Raw genomic sequence first — 13,181 nt, 5'->3', positions numbered from 1 at the left:
ATTCAATTAGTAAGGAGATTCATTCCTTAAATCCTTTTTTTTAGTAGAATGTCAAGTTTCCTAAGAGATGCATCCTAGTAACTAACATCTTTTTTACTCTATGATGAAAGGTCTTAAGAAGCATTTGATTGATAAGAAAAGACTAGGGTCAGGTTCTTGCTGTTAAGATAAAGCTTTTTTTTTCTTGTTTATTTTTTATTTATTAGAGTCTACTTTTACTTCTTTGGAACTAAATAGATACTCAGGGCCTATTTAGAATGAAGGATCCCTCCCTATGCATTTAAGTGACATAATGATGCTTTCATACTTATTAGAAAAAAAATCTGTTCTAGGATGTAAAGAGAATCGCTATGTTAGACTTCAAAAAAAAAAAAACCAGATATATAGCTTAGGTAAATTATAGTTACACCACTAAATAAGAGGGGAGAAATCACTCTCTGTGACATGTAAAATCTGCCAAAATCGTTGATTTAGCAGAAGAGTCGAAAGATTCAATGTTGACCCTGAAGGGAGTAAATTGCATTGCTAAAAAGTCTAACCTTATATCTTTTAATGAGCATTATTAAAGGGTGTATTATTCTCTCTCTCTCAGACCACCTACTCTAATAGTCCCATTTATTAATACCTCCGGTTAATATTAAGGTCATCATTGGAATGTAACGATTTCAAAATGTTGACATTCCGTTCTAAATCTTAAGGACACGTCTGAATTTGAAGCAAAAGTCGTCCCGAATACAATCTTTGCTGAATAAAATCATTATAGTTATACCCTATAACATAATCATGAATCAAGCTTAGCCAATTCTGATGACAACAGCAAATACTTTAATTATCCCTGAATTAAAAATAATGTTAAGCAATTTTCGTGCATCAAAGGTACTTAAAGCTTCGTAAAACTCATTCAATTGGTAAACTGAAGTACTTTACTTTAATATTACTTATTGAATTCATAAATTCAAGAATTCCCTTCAGAAGAATGATTTAGACTTAGATTTATTTTTAAACAAAACTGTAATACTTTTTCCTCCAGGAATACGTATCAATGTACAAATCCGAACTGGATGCTGAATAAATAGGAGTATGTTCAACTTTCAAATTAATAAGAAAGTCTAGAAAATTGGATACACATTTTAATGACTAAGTAGCTTTGCAATCATATATTCATTCATCACTCTTTGTGATATTTCTAATCTGGAGGTCAGTAGGATTTCTTTGTCCATCACCCTTTATGATGTTACTACGGACGTTTTATGTGGTATCTGGCTTAGGACTACCTAATACTTTAAAAGAAATCGTAAAGGAGAATTATCCATCTTCAACGGATTGAACTCTGGGAGTATTTTCAAAAGGTATAAATTGAAAAATCTTTGTCTCTTCCGTTGAGACGTGCTATCAATTAATCGTGCATTACCCTCCATACGAATATTATATACTTCTGACAACTAAACCTATCTTAGCTTATCTTCTTTCCATTTCTAGAAGGAAACTAGGGCGCTGGGATTTAGTCTTGGACACTTATACTCGCTTTAGATCAGGGCCCTCTCTTAAAATAATATGAGTACTTAATGACAAACATAGAACATTGTTTGACATGTTGAACCATGTCCAACGATTTGTTTGGTTCTCAGGCAAACCCAAATCTAACTACATATATCTTCTTATAAAATACCTCTTTGAGTTTCCTGCCCAAACGTCACCATTATTTTGAGCCTCTATGTACCTAAAGATATGCACATCTACACTTTCTCCCAATTCCTCTACTTCGTTTTTCTCTCTGTACTAAATATACAATATTAAAAACACATTCTTCCAGGTGTTAAATATTTCCTTAATCACTCTTTGACAGGTCTAACTACATACATAATTCTACGCATATAGAGTTTCAGAGGGAAATAATAATATAATGAAATAAAAAGACGTTTTAAAATACGTTTATTCACTATGTAACTAACATAAGAAAATATCTTCTTCCTTCTTTTTATCTTAACAATTTTTCAAATGCATTAAGAAATAGTTACAAAAATAAACTTTAAACTTCTGATAGAAATTTAAAGTTTATTAAATATTAATTAATTCACAAAATGTTCTTGTTGTTTTTTCTCTGACTAAGTTTTGTATTCTTTCCATTTCTTTGAGGATAAGTGTGTTTACGCACATTTATCCTCGAAGAAATGGAAAGTTTAAAATGAAAGTTTAAAGTGTTTCATATTGCATTGTGTACCGCTCGTAAACCAGAGATGGTGAGAAAATTGGTCCATAATAGAGTAAAACCCAAATATGGATCCATGGTCTGAGATGACAATGGTCTATACGGAAATATCCGTCAAGTAAATGTAACCTCTTAAGACAGAGCCGAAAAAAGTCGGTACGACTCTATTATGTAAATACCTCATTTTTTTAAATACACTTTTGAAAGAATGACTAAATGATATGCGTTCATAGAGAAAACACATATTATGTACTGCATTTAATAAATACAGAAAATAAATCAGCGTCATTATAACCTGTGATTTTTTTGTCTTCCTTCTTATTCATCCACTTTCTCAAGAGTATATTTTTTAATTATATTTATTTGTGATGTTTGTTATATCCAAGTACGTAGAGATATTATGTATGGTATGTTATTTATTCTTAGCATCATGAGAGATGGAAGGGGGTTTCTTTGTATGAGATCCCTTGTTTGCTACTTCTATGTACTTGAATCCGAGTAGATAATGTTGTTTTTCTTGAAAAAGAGGAAGACAACACAATACAATAAATGATTTGTCATTTTGGATGATGATAAAGAGAGAGAGAGAGAGAATTGAGTGAACTGTTGCTACAATACCTCTAAAATGGATGATGACACACGATGTAATGATCCCCTTAGCAGAAAAAACCTTCATATCCATGTGCAATACATAGATTAATATACGACTAAATATTTAAGTATAGAGGAGATGACCTTGAGAATGGGTCAAGGTCATGTGACTTAATATGGTAATTATATATATCTTTTGAAATAGCGATAATTATCACAATAGTATATATTTGAATTATTGGTAGAATGGGGCCTAGGGTCCTTAATACAGGACTTCAAATCCCTGAGTGTTATCGATCCTGAAAAAAATACCCAGTGTTGTACATCCCGTCATTATGCCAAATATTAAATTTCAATGTCTACCTTCATGACTGAACCAATTGAATTCGTTCAGTACAATCTGGTTGTCATTATTCTTACATAGATAAGGCTGTATTAAAGTATTTTTCATTTTTACGGCAAAAGTTGGTAATTCAACAATTTCCAACACTTTTTATTCAATATATCCCCCTCCATTCCGAAGGATGGTGTCAATACGGGGACGAATAAAAGCACAGATGTCTTTGATAAAGTCAAAGGACAAGTTTTTCCACTCCTTCGTGATTACGATCTTCAGAGGATCGAAATTTGGGTGAAAAGACTTGTTTCTCTAGCCATCCAAAACGCACCAAACAACGAAGTACCGGGGGGGGGGATCACGTCAGATGAGGACGAAGGTCAGAAGGCAGCCATGTTATCCTTGCAGAAATTTGGCACCTTCTTGGACGTGTGTACCGGGACTCCGTCTCTTGTTAACACTTAGTTGTCCCTGGGGAACGTGCTGCTCAACCATAGCAAAACATGGTACCTTAGGACCTTGTAGTAGACGTCCATATTGACTTTCTCGTTTGCCTTGAAGAAGTAGAGAGGCATCTTGCTGCCGTCAGACACTACGATGCTAAGGCCAATTACCTGAGCTGGATGTTTGGTCCTGAATGTTCCCTCCACTTGCGCTCTTGATTAACCCAATAAGCGATCATTTCTCTTGTTCTGAACAGCGTCCACTTGTCTACTTCTGCGCGGAGGAGATCGTTCACCCTCTGCCGTTTTTCTTGTTGGTTGCCCTTTTTTGATCCCACAATTTTTGTCAGCTCATTCGAATGGCGCCAATGGTATTTTTGTACAAGTTTCACACTTGTAAATTCCAAAAAAAACTCTGTATCTATGTATTCGTATAATATCATGAGAGTAAACTACTAAATTAGATTACATTCGTGTTTTCAAATAGTGTATAAAACCGTTTTATGATTCCGTCGAATAGAGAAGGAGACTTCTCTATTCCAACAGAAAATAAATAAATATGTAATAAAATGTGTACTCTGACTCTACTCAATTTATGTAGAAAGGCAGGTGAACCCCGGAATCAATCAAAAGATCCAATAGAACGTACAACTTCTCAAATTTCACTACTCACTGACGTTCCAAAGGTTCCAGAAACCCTTTTGAGTACATAAATATTACTAATATTGTACATAGATACCGTGTGCTCTAGGGGATTGGAGTGCAGTACCCTTTGCTATACATAGAGAGAGCCCTTCTTTCCCTCCATTTGATGGAAATTGGGTCTTTAATCCCCATCTGTGTGTGTGTTTCTCTCTTCTGCCTCCCTCCTCTGAGCTGAGTGGATTAGTAGTTGTTGTAGTAGTGGTAAGTACATACATACATACAACCATTATAAAGAGAAGCCTTCGCAATGAAAAAAGGGGAGAGAGAGGAATAAAAAGGGAGAAAAAAATATGTATTCTAAATAAATATACATATATAAGGACTGGGTGATGCTGCATTTTGACGAAAATGTTTTTGAAATAATAAAAAAGTAATTATTAATACATAGAACATATCAAAAAAAGAAGAGAATGTTTCTCTCTCTCTTCTCCTTTCGTTCACATAATACACAAACAAGCTGACATACATAACATAACTAAGGAAAAGAAGGGAAGAGAGATCCATCCATCATTTTCTAGTATAATCAGATAGGCTGGAATGGTAGTGGAGGGAGAAGAAACGAAGAGAAAGAAAATCATTCTTTTGGTACTAATTGAAAAAATATGTGTACTTTCATTTTGACAGGGTTTGAAAAGAAAGTTCGAGTCTCACTCGCTTCATCACTAGAATAAGACTTTGACAACACTAACTGAAGTAGATGTACTTTTTCTTATTATTACTTGGTTGGTTCCTTGGAGCAAGTTGTCCAATGACGTCATCATTGGACAATTCATTATCACAGAGTTTCAAAAAGAAACTCGGCTTATCAAGTTTTATTAGATTGAGCACATCACTAACTCTCCTTCTCTTTTCCTAGTAGTTGGTTGGATCTCCTTGAAGTAATAAAAGTGACGTCATGAGTGGACATATATATATCGATCCATCGCTTCTTCCTTTCTCCTATTATTATCAAAGTATGGTTTTTCTTTCCTTTTTTCGGGATATATACTGCAGATTTTTCCTCCCTCCATTTTAAATAATTAATAAGTTTGAGGCAATAAACAGAAGGCTTCACCTACAAACGAGAGGAGAAGTATTAAGTTATGGTGCAGCGCCCTCTATGACTTTTTGCTAGCGTAGATATATACTGTTTTAATATATGTATATAGATTTATATTACGGTTGTTCAATTTTAGAATAGGAGGAGGACGCAGATTATTATAAGTACGGGTGGAAGGTTATATTTCGTTTTGATTTATTAGCCACCTTATGTACCTTATGTAGTCGAAGCAGCAGACGCTCCTCGTCCGCTTTTGCTCAGATGGAAGTACAACATCAACATTAAAGTAACGTAATATAACAGCCCTGATGTTGAAAAAAGAATTTTGTATTCTTCTTCTTATTTTTATTATTGTTATTTAGGGTCGAAGCAAGAGGGAGAGAGAGAGCTGAAAAAGATCATTCGCTTCGTTTTTCTTTTCTCTCCTTCTGTATGTTTATGCTTCTATCTCTCTCTCTTTATCGTATATATTTTTGTATTATATTTCTTGTTTTCCTAGCTTTAGTATTTTTCTCCCTTTTACCCTACGTCTTTAAAACGTTGATAATATTATACCCGTACATATTTTTTTTCCTCTTTACGATAATCACCTTTTTTCTTCTTTTTCGTTCAAGAAGAAATGCACACAAAAAATAACAGAGTGATTCATTTATAGGCGAAAGAAAAATGAGTACCATGTGACTAGTTCTTTTTCTTTGATACGTTCACGTTACATTGAGTTATATTATGAAGGAACCTGGATATAAATGTAACTACATAGATAATAATAATATTAGAGATACGAATGTTTATGAGCTTCTAGCATGCTCGAACTTTTAATGCCGATTGGAATAACAGTCACACTTATGAACTTGTGTATATTTGGCATAATATATGATGTTATTTAATAATAAGTATTCCCCCTTCCGTCATACAGCTATTTAGAATGGTGAAGAAGAAACATTTCCCTAATGGTCTGAGAAATTTATAACCGGTTCGAACTTATACTACGGCCGGGAGAATAGGAATTATTCAAATAAAACACCTTTTTTAAATCGGTTCGAACTTACTAAAGATATTTTTATAGGAGGGGATGGTTATTGTTCAGAGGAATCGGATACATTTTTCAATTACTCAGATGTTCTTTAATATTTAGAAAAAAAAATGGTTCGAACTTTAATTTTTTTCAATAGTATGAAAATGGTTATTGTTTATGGAAATGGACTCCTTCAACAATAACTTTCATTATCCACGTAAATTAATCGGCTCGAACTTTGTAGGAAAGGGCAATTTTCAGGGTAGAAATGGATTCATTTAAAAAAAATCACATTATCTACTGTTTAAAACAGTACATGGTTCGAATTCTTCAATTTGACTTTAATTCTTACACGAAATTTGTGCACTCGACATCGTACTGAACTATTTCTCTCTCTCTCTCTTTCTTTCCCTAACCTTTACTCAACCGTCACGTTCAACTATTATTTATTATTATTATTATTATTGCATCTTCTTCTTAGCTCTTTTTATTAACCTGGAAGAAGAAGAAGAAAACGAACATAAACTATTATTATTCTATTTATTTTCAAGGCACGATTTTTGAAAATATAAACATCGAGTCTTTTCTTTTTGCGGTAGAAGTGGAAAGAAAGAGAGAGAAAAAAATACATTTTTATTTTTGTATTTCTTACGATTGATGGGGAACCTATTTTCCCTCCTTTTTTCCTTTTCTATCTTTTTATTTGTGTACGTAACCAAGATTTTCACTTGCAAAGAAGAAGGGGAAACATAAAATTCAAAAGAAAAATGGGAAAGGGAGAAAAAATTAAGATTAAATATTAGTTGTTACATTTCTCCTCCTCTTTGAATTGCTATTCATAATATCTGATATAGTGATATGGAATCCCTTAGACTGTATTTTAGGGTCAGCATTTCAAACATTTTTCCTTCTTATGTGGACATATTTTCAACAAAGTCAATTTTAAGAGGGGGACACAGAAAAAGAGCGCGAGAGGAAAGAAGAAGAATAAATAGCAGATTGTGTTTTTAAGTATAAATCTAATCTAACTGAAAATGGGTGGACCCATTTTTTTTCTGTCTTTCCTCCTCGTTTTCCCCTATATACATTGAACAACATATGTATATAACCTGAGAGAGGAGAGGACTAGCTCAATTCCTACACCACTCCACTACCAAGTAGTGGCAGCATCAGCTCCCCCAATCTCCTTCAATTAGTGTACTCTCTATACATCTACGACTGGGGAATGGAAAAAAAATAAAAAGTAAAAGAGAGAGAGAGAGATTGATTTGAAAACTTAAAAAAACACACATTGTGAGTGACGTGACATGACGTCAACAGCCCTCCTCTATAATTATTTAAGGAGAAGAAAAATACTAAGCTTTTCGGAGGTTGTACATTGTATACTGGTTAACCTTTGACATAAAAAAATACATAGACATGTAACAGGGCTGGGGGTGGAGTGGGTTCTCCAACAATATCGATAAAAAAACAATATCATTGGTTTTTCATTACCTATCATGGAAAAAAATTATGTTTTATGTGTAATAATAATAAATAATGTTTACTAAATTATGTTTATTAATAATTTCTAATTATGGGATTTTATTCAAAAAGGCTTTCAAGAATAAAATAAAAATATCATCTCAAGCTATTAAACCCCTCAGAAAAAATTATAGTTAAGAACCTCATCCCTCCTTGTAAATACAGGGACTACGCCGTCACTTTGGCGTGCTCTCTTGGGCAAACGCAAGCACATAGGCAGGTCTTTTTTTTTTGTTAGATAGGTTGTTTAAAGTTGGACTAGTTAGAAAATTAGAAATCAATTTGACGAATTGGTTGTCCCAAATATTTGGAAAAACATAGACCCCTCCATGGAATCCGTGCTGGGACAATAGCATGAACTGTTGGATTCAGTAAAACGTTCGTTCGCAACGTTAAGAGGTAATTTGTAGCCTCTCAATGGGATTTTGAGGAAACAGCACATGTGCGGAATATGGGGGTTGTTAGCTACGAAGGCCGTGTAATGCCTCTTCATGTGATCCCCCAAGGCCTCAAGGTCAACTCTAACGTACTAGAGACCATCAAAGTAAACCACTGAATCAATATGGTTGCCAATGGGATGCCTTGCATGTGGTAGCAGGACTGTGCTCTCAACCACACTTCGAAAAAAAAGTTTCAAATAGCTCCAAGCCAATTTTGACAATTTCATCTCAATTGAAATTTTGGTGTACAAACTTTGAAAATTTGATCTCTACTTCAACACAAGTAATCTTGGGCACCAGAGTTAAAATATTTATTAAATTAAATTGGCAAATTTCAAAAAAAGAAAAAACTTCGAAAAAACTTCATGAAATGGCTACAAAGAAGAACAAAAGGCTTAACATTTGACAGGTCTGTGTTCAATACAATCCGATGCCAAAGAAAAACAGTGATAAATAATTAAATCAAATGATTAATAAGGATCGAAAATCTCTTTGAAATGGCTTGATTTGTACATTGAATTTTGTTTTGGATTGATTTGGGATGAGAAAAGTAGGATCCTCAATTCGAGGAAAATACATAAAGCAAAGTCCTGTAGCCCATAATAATCACAAAAATATTGAGTATAATAAATAGTTCGAATCCTGGAAACATTGGTATTCATTCTACTAATATGTATCTAAACAATTTAGATTTAAGATTATTATCATAAATTTTACAGCTCCTAATACAGATGAAGTTCCTGCTGAATGTAATGAAAAAATTGCAAAATCAACTGATGCCCCAGAATGAAAAACTCCTAAAGATAGAGAAAAGATCAATGTTCATTCAGTTTCTCATTTTACTCAAGCTCTTACTAATAAAAAACTTCATTATAACATTTATTATCAATAAAATTCTGGAATATGAAAAGTACAATTTATTTAGATATAAATAACAGAAGTAAATTACAGAAATCATGTAACAAGGTTACATTCGTATTCAATAATATGTCCTGTTGGAATAGTTGGAGAATCAATAACACAAATGTAATGAGTCAACTAGAAATGACGCTTGAGTAAAAATTTATGTAATTAGCCTTTTATTTATTTACTTAATAAATATTAACGGCCAAATAGTTATAGGCACATTTGTTCCATTATGGGATTTATGTTCAAATTTGAGGGATGGGATGAGATACTCAAGAATATGATCTATAAATTAAGAGCCTTCCATTAATTAGTTGGACTCCAATTGGCCCTGTAATGACCTTTTGAATATAATTGGTCATATTCATAGCCTCAGATATTTGATAATATTTATTAAAACGGAGTTGCATAAAAATAAAGCGAGTTGATCCGATGTATATTTACTCCCAGAGCAATTATAATATAGTAATGATGTGCTGTTTGTATTTTCGCGCCATTTTTTTGTGAAAAATAAGTTACGTCATCGAAACGGCAAAGCCGTTTCAATAGCAGTAATAGTTATACAATACATATTTAATTAACATATGTAATCTATCATCAATGCCTTTGGAGTAAAAATGGAAAGGAAGAATAAAAAACTATATGTGCCGTTGCTTCATGCAATTCTCCAAATGGAATTACTTACTTTGGATTCCCTAAGGATTCTCATTTTGTGATATATGGGTACAAGTTTGCAGAAGGAGTGACGAAATGCCTCAGTTTCCCAAAATCTGTTCCAGTCATTTTAATGATGAAAATTATGAGAGATATTCAAAGAATGAATTGTTGGGAAAGGCCGCTGGGAAAAAGCTAAAGAAGGATGTCATTCCAAGTTTGAAACTGTTCAGTTCTGGGGTGGATGATGGAGATCCTAATCCTTGTGAGGATAAAAGAGGTGAAAGATTGGATAAGAGACAGAGGAGAGAAAAGCTTCATCAAGTCATGAGAGAAGTTCAAACTAAAGCCAAAAAGATTCCATTTTTGACAAAACCAAGAGTGTTAAAGGGAAACCTGAAATGGCAACTACCGGATCCCAGACCGTCAAGGATTTTCAGACTAAGTTGCTGAAAAACAAAATCAAAGTGTTGCAGAACCAGGTGCAATCCCTTACAGAATCCCTTAATCCGTATAAGATGGCAAAGGTAAGATTCAAGTCAAAGATTAGTATTAAACAACTCGTGAGAAAAAAAACCCCTTAAATGGTTCACACCTTCTCAAACAAACATGCTCATAGCTAAGGACAAATCTAAGAGACGGTGGGAATAGGAAGACATTATTAATGGCCTTGCTTTAAATAGCCTCTCAAGCAGGACTTATAAGTACATAAGGGACAACAAATTATTTCCTTTACCGAGTGCGATAACCCTCAAAGGGTAGATTAAAGATTTTGAAGCACTTCCTGGAGTACAAAGAGATATCTTAAAAGTTATTGAAAAACAAGTTGAAGTCAGTAAGGAGCCAAACTATGAATATGGTGTCCTGTGTTTTGATAAAATGTCATTATCCAAAGAAGTGACTATTTGTCAAAGAAATGAACAAATATTTGATATCAAAGGAGAGTCCCTGGTACTCCCATTATCTTACTAAATGAAAACCGCAAATTTATTAATCATTGCAGATTTTTTCAATTATATAGCTTACCTATTTTATCATGATAGCACCCACCATTTTAATATTACTACAGCCGTATAAAAAATAGAATAAGGTAATAATAATTTTTTATTGTATTTTGTATTTCCTTATCTTCTCTTCTATTCAACTATTTCCTATTCAATTACCTCCCTTTGCAAAACTTTTATTGTATGGAATTATAAAATTTTTGTTTCATCTTTCATTATAGTTCATATGATTTCATCCTGGAAACAAGCGATTTTTTATAATTACGATAGAACGATCACCAAATATTTATTGTTTGAAATTATTTCCGAGTTAGAATAAATATGAATCAAAATATACACAATGGTTTCTGACATGGGAACGAAAAATCAAAGATTGTGGAAACAGTTGGGGATAACGGTTGATCAAACGTCCTTCGTAAATCCAGCGGATTCCAGTCGTTCAATTCCCGTTTTTGCAGATGTTCCTCATTTAATCAAGCTATTAAGAAATCACTTCATCGATGATGGTTTCAAACTACGAGATGGCGCAATCATAGAACCAGACTCTCTGAAAAGAATTCAACAAATTGACAATAATGAGTTACAAATGAATTATAAATTGACCCCCAAACATTTCAATTGCGTGAAAAATGAAAGACAACGCGTCCATTTAGCTACACAACTGTTTAGTAGGAGCTCTGCTATGAGTCTTCGTTTATTATTTCCCCATGAAGAAGACTCTCAAAATGTTGCTAATGTTGTGGATTTAATCAATTCTTGGTTTGATGTTATGAAGAGTCATGGCTCTTACGATTCCAAGAATGACGTTGGAAGTGGATTTGGAAAGTACCTTGAAAAGCAAAAAAAGGTTCTCGTGGACATCATCGAGATCATTTCATCCATGAGACAACTTTTGGTTACGAGCAACAAGAAAACCAAATTAAAACCGTATCAAAAAGGAATTATCATATCATCCAAGTCTCTTATCAATTTGCATGGTGATCTTACTCCTCAAAATACCACCATTGAATATATTTAGTCGACTCGATGTAATCAAAATATCGTTGAAAATTTTCTCTCACGTATCCGAGGAATTGGTCGATTTCATCAGCACCCTAACTCTGTGGAATTTATGGATCGATTTCGTATACTAGTTATATCCAATTCATCACAATTTTCTGTTTCAACCACCGTTGTTAAATGTCAATTAGAAACTGCATCATATGACTCCTCTATTTTGGATCAGATAAAAAGTACCATGGTTGAAATTTCTCTCTTAGATGAACCAGAAGAAAATAACTATGATGAAGATGATATTGACATACAAAATGATATACAATTGCTGCTTGAAGAAGGTGAAATGATAGCTGAAGACCCTAATACGTATGAGTATGAAAATTGTAACCATGAAGATAAGGACATTGATGATATTTTAGAAGATGAGGTTAACAAAATCAAAGATGATGAACTACTGGATCCATCAAAGGAATGTGAAAAAGAAGCATTCACTTAAATCACTAGAGTTTTGGCAAATAAACTTCATAAAGAATTTCCAAGTCTCGGTACAAAGACAAAATATTTAGATTCTGATCAACTCGTACAGGCAAGTCCATGGATTGTTTCTAGATCTCAAGGAGGTATCATGCAGCCCTCAGGAGAATTCTTGGAATTTTGTAAAGAAATGGAAAATTACTTTTTAAAATTTCATAATCCTAGAGTTGACTGTGATCCTTTTGTAATAATAAGACTGACTCACTTATTGTCTACAAAATACCACCACCAAAATTCCAAAATCATTAAGAAATTTGTCAGAACAAGAACATTTTATCGTATAAAGTACTTAAACTTTCTCTAAAAAACTAAAGACTGCAAGATTAAAGCAAGAAACACAAAGAAATTTACTCATTACTAAGTCATACTCATATATCATTTAATTAACTCTCCTCTCAGCATATAACTAAATCTGACATGTTATTTATTGTATGTAATTGTCCATACTATTATACCATTATATGTCTACTATTTCGTTGTAACTCTGATGTTTTTTAAATAAAGTAATGATGAACATTGTTAAACCTATAAAATTGAATTCTTTTGTCCTCATTATTTGATTTGTGTTTTCATTTATTTAAATATGTATATTATATTAAATGATCGAAATTTGCCGTTTCAATGACGTCACAAAACACTTTTTTTCCTTTTTGCGTTTTAAACGCTGCGAGAAGAGGATGAACCATCATTATTATATCATCATTGCTCCCAGAGGAGCAATATTACTATTATTTCTTTATGATACACTATTAATAGTATTATTTATACGATTAAACACCATTAT

This window comes from Lepeophtheirus salmonis, chromosome 8 (assembly GCF_016086655.4).
Source record: "Lepeophtheirus salmonis chromosome 8, UVic_Lsal_1.4, whole genome shotgun sequence".
Taxonomy (NCBI): Eukaryota; Metazoa; Arthropoda; class Copepoda; order Siphonostomatoida; family Caligidae; genus Lepeophtheirus; species Lepeophtheirus salmonis.
This window is presented reverse-complemented; position numbering follows the sequence as displayed.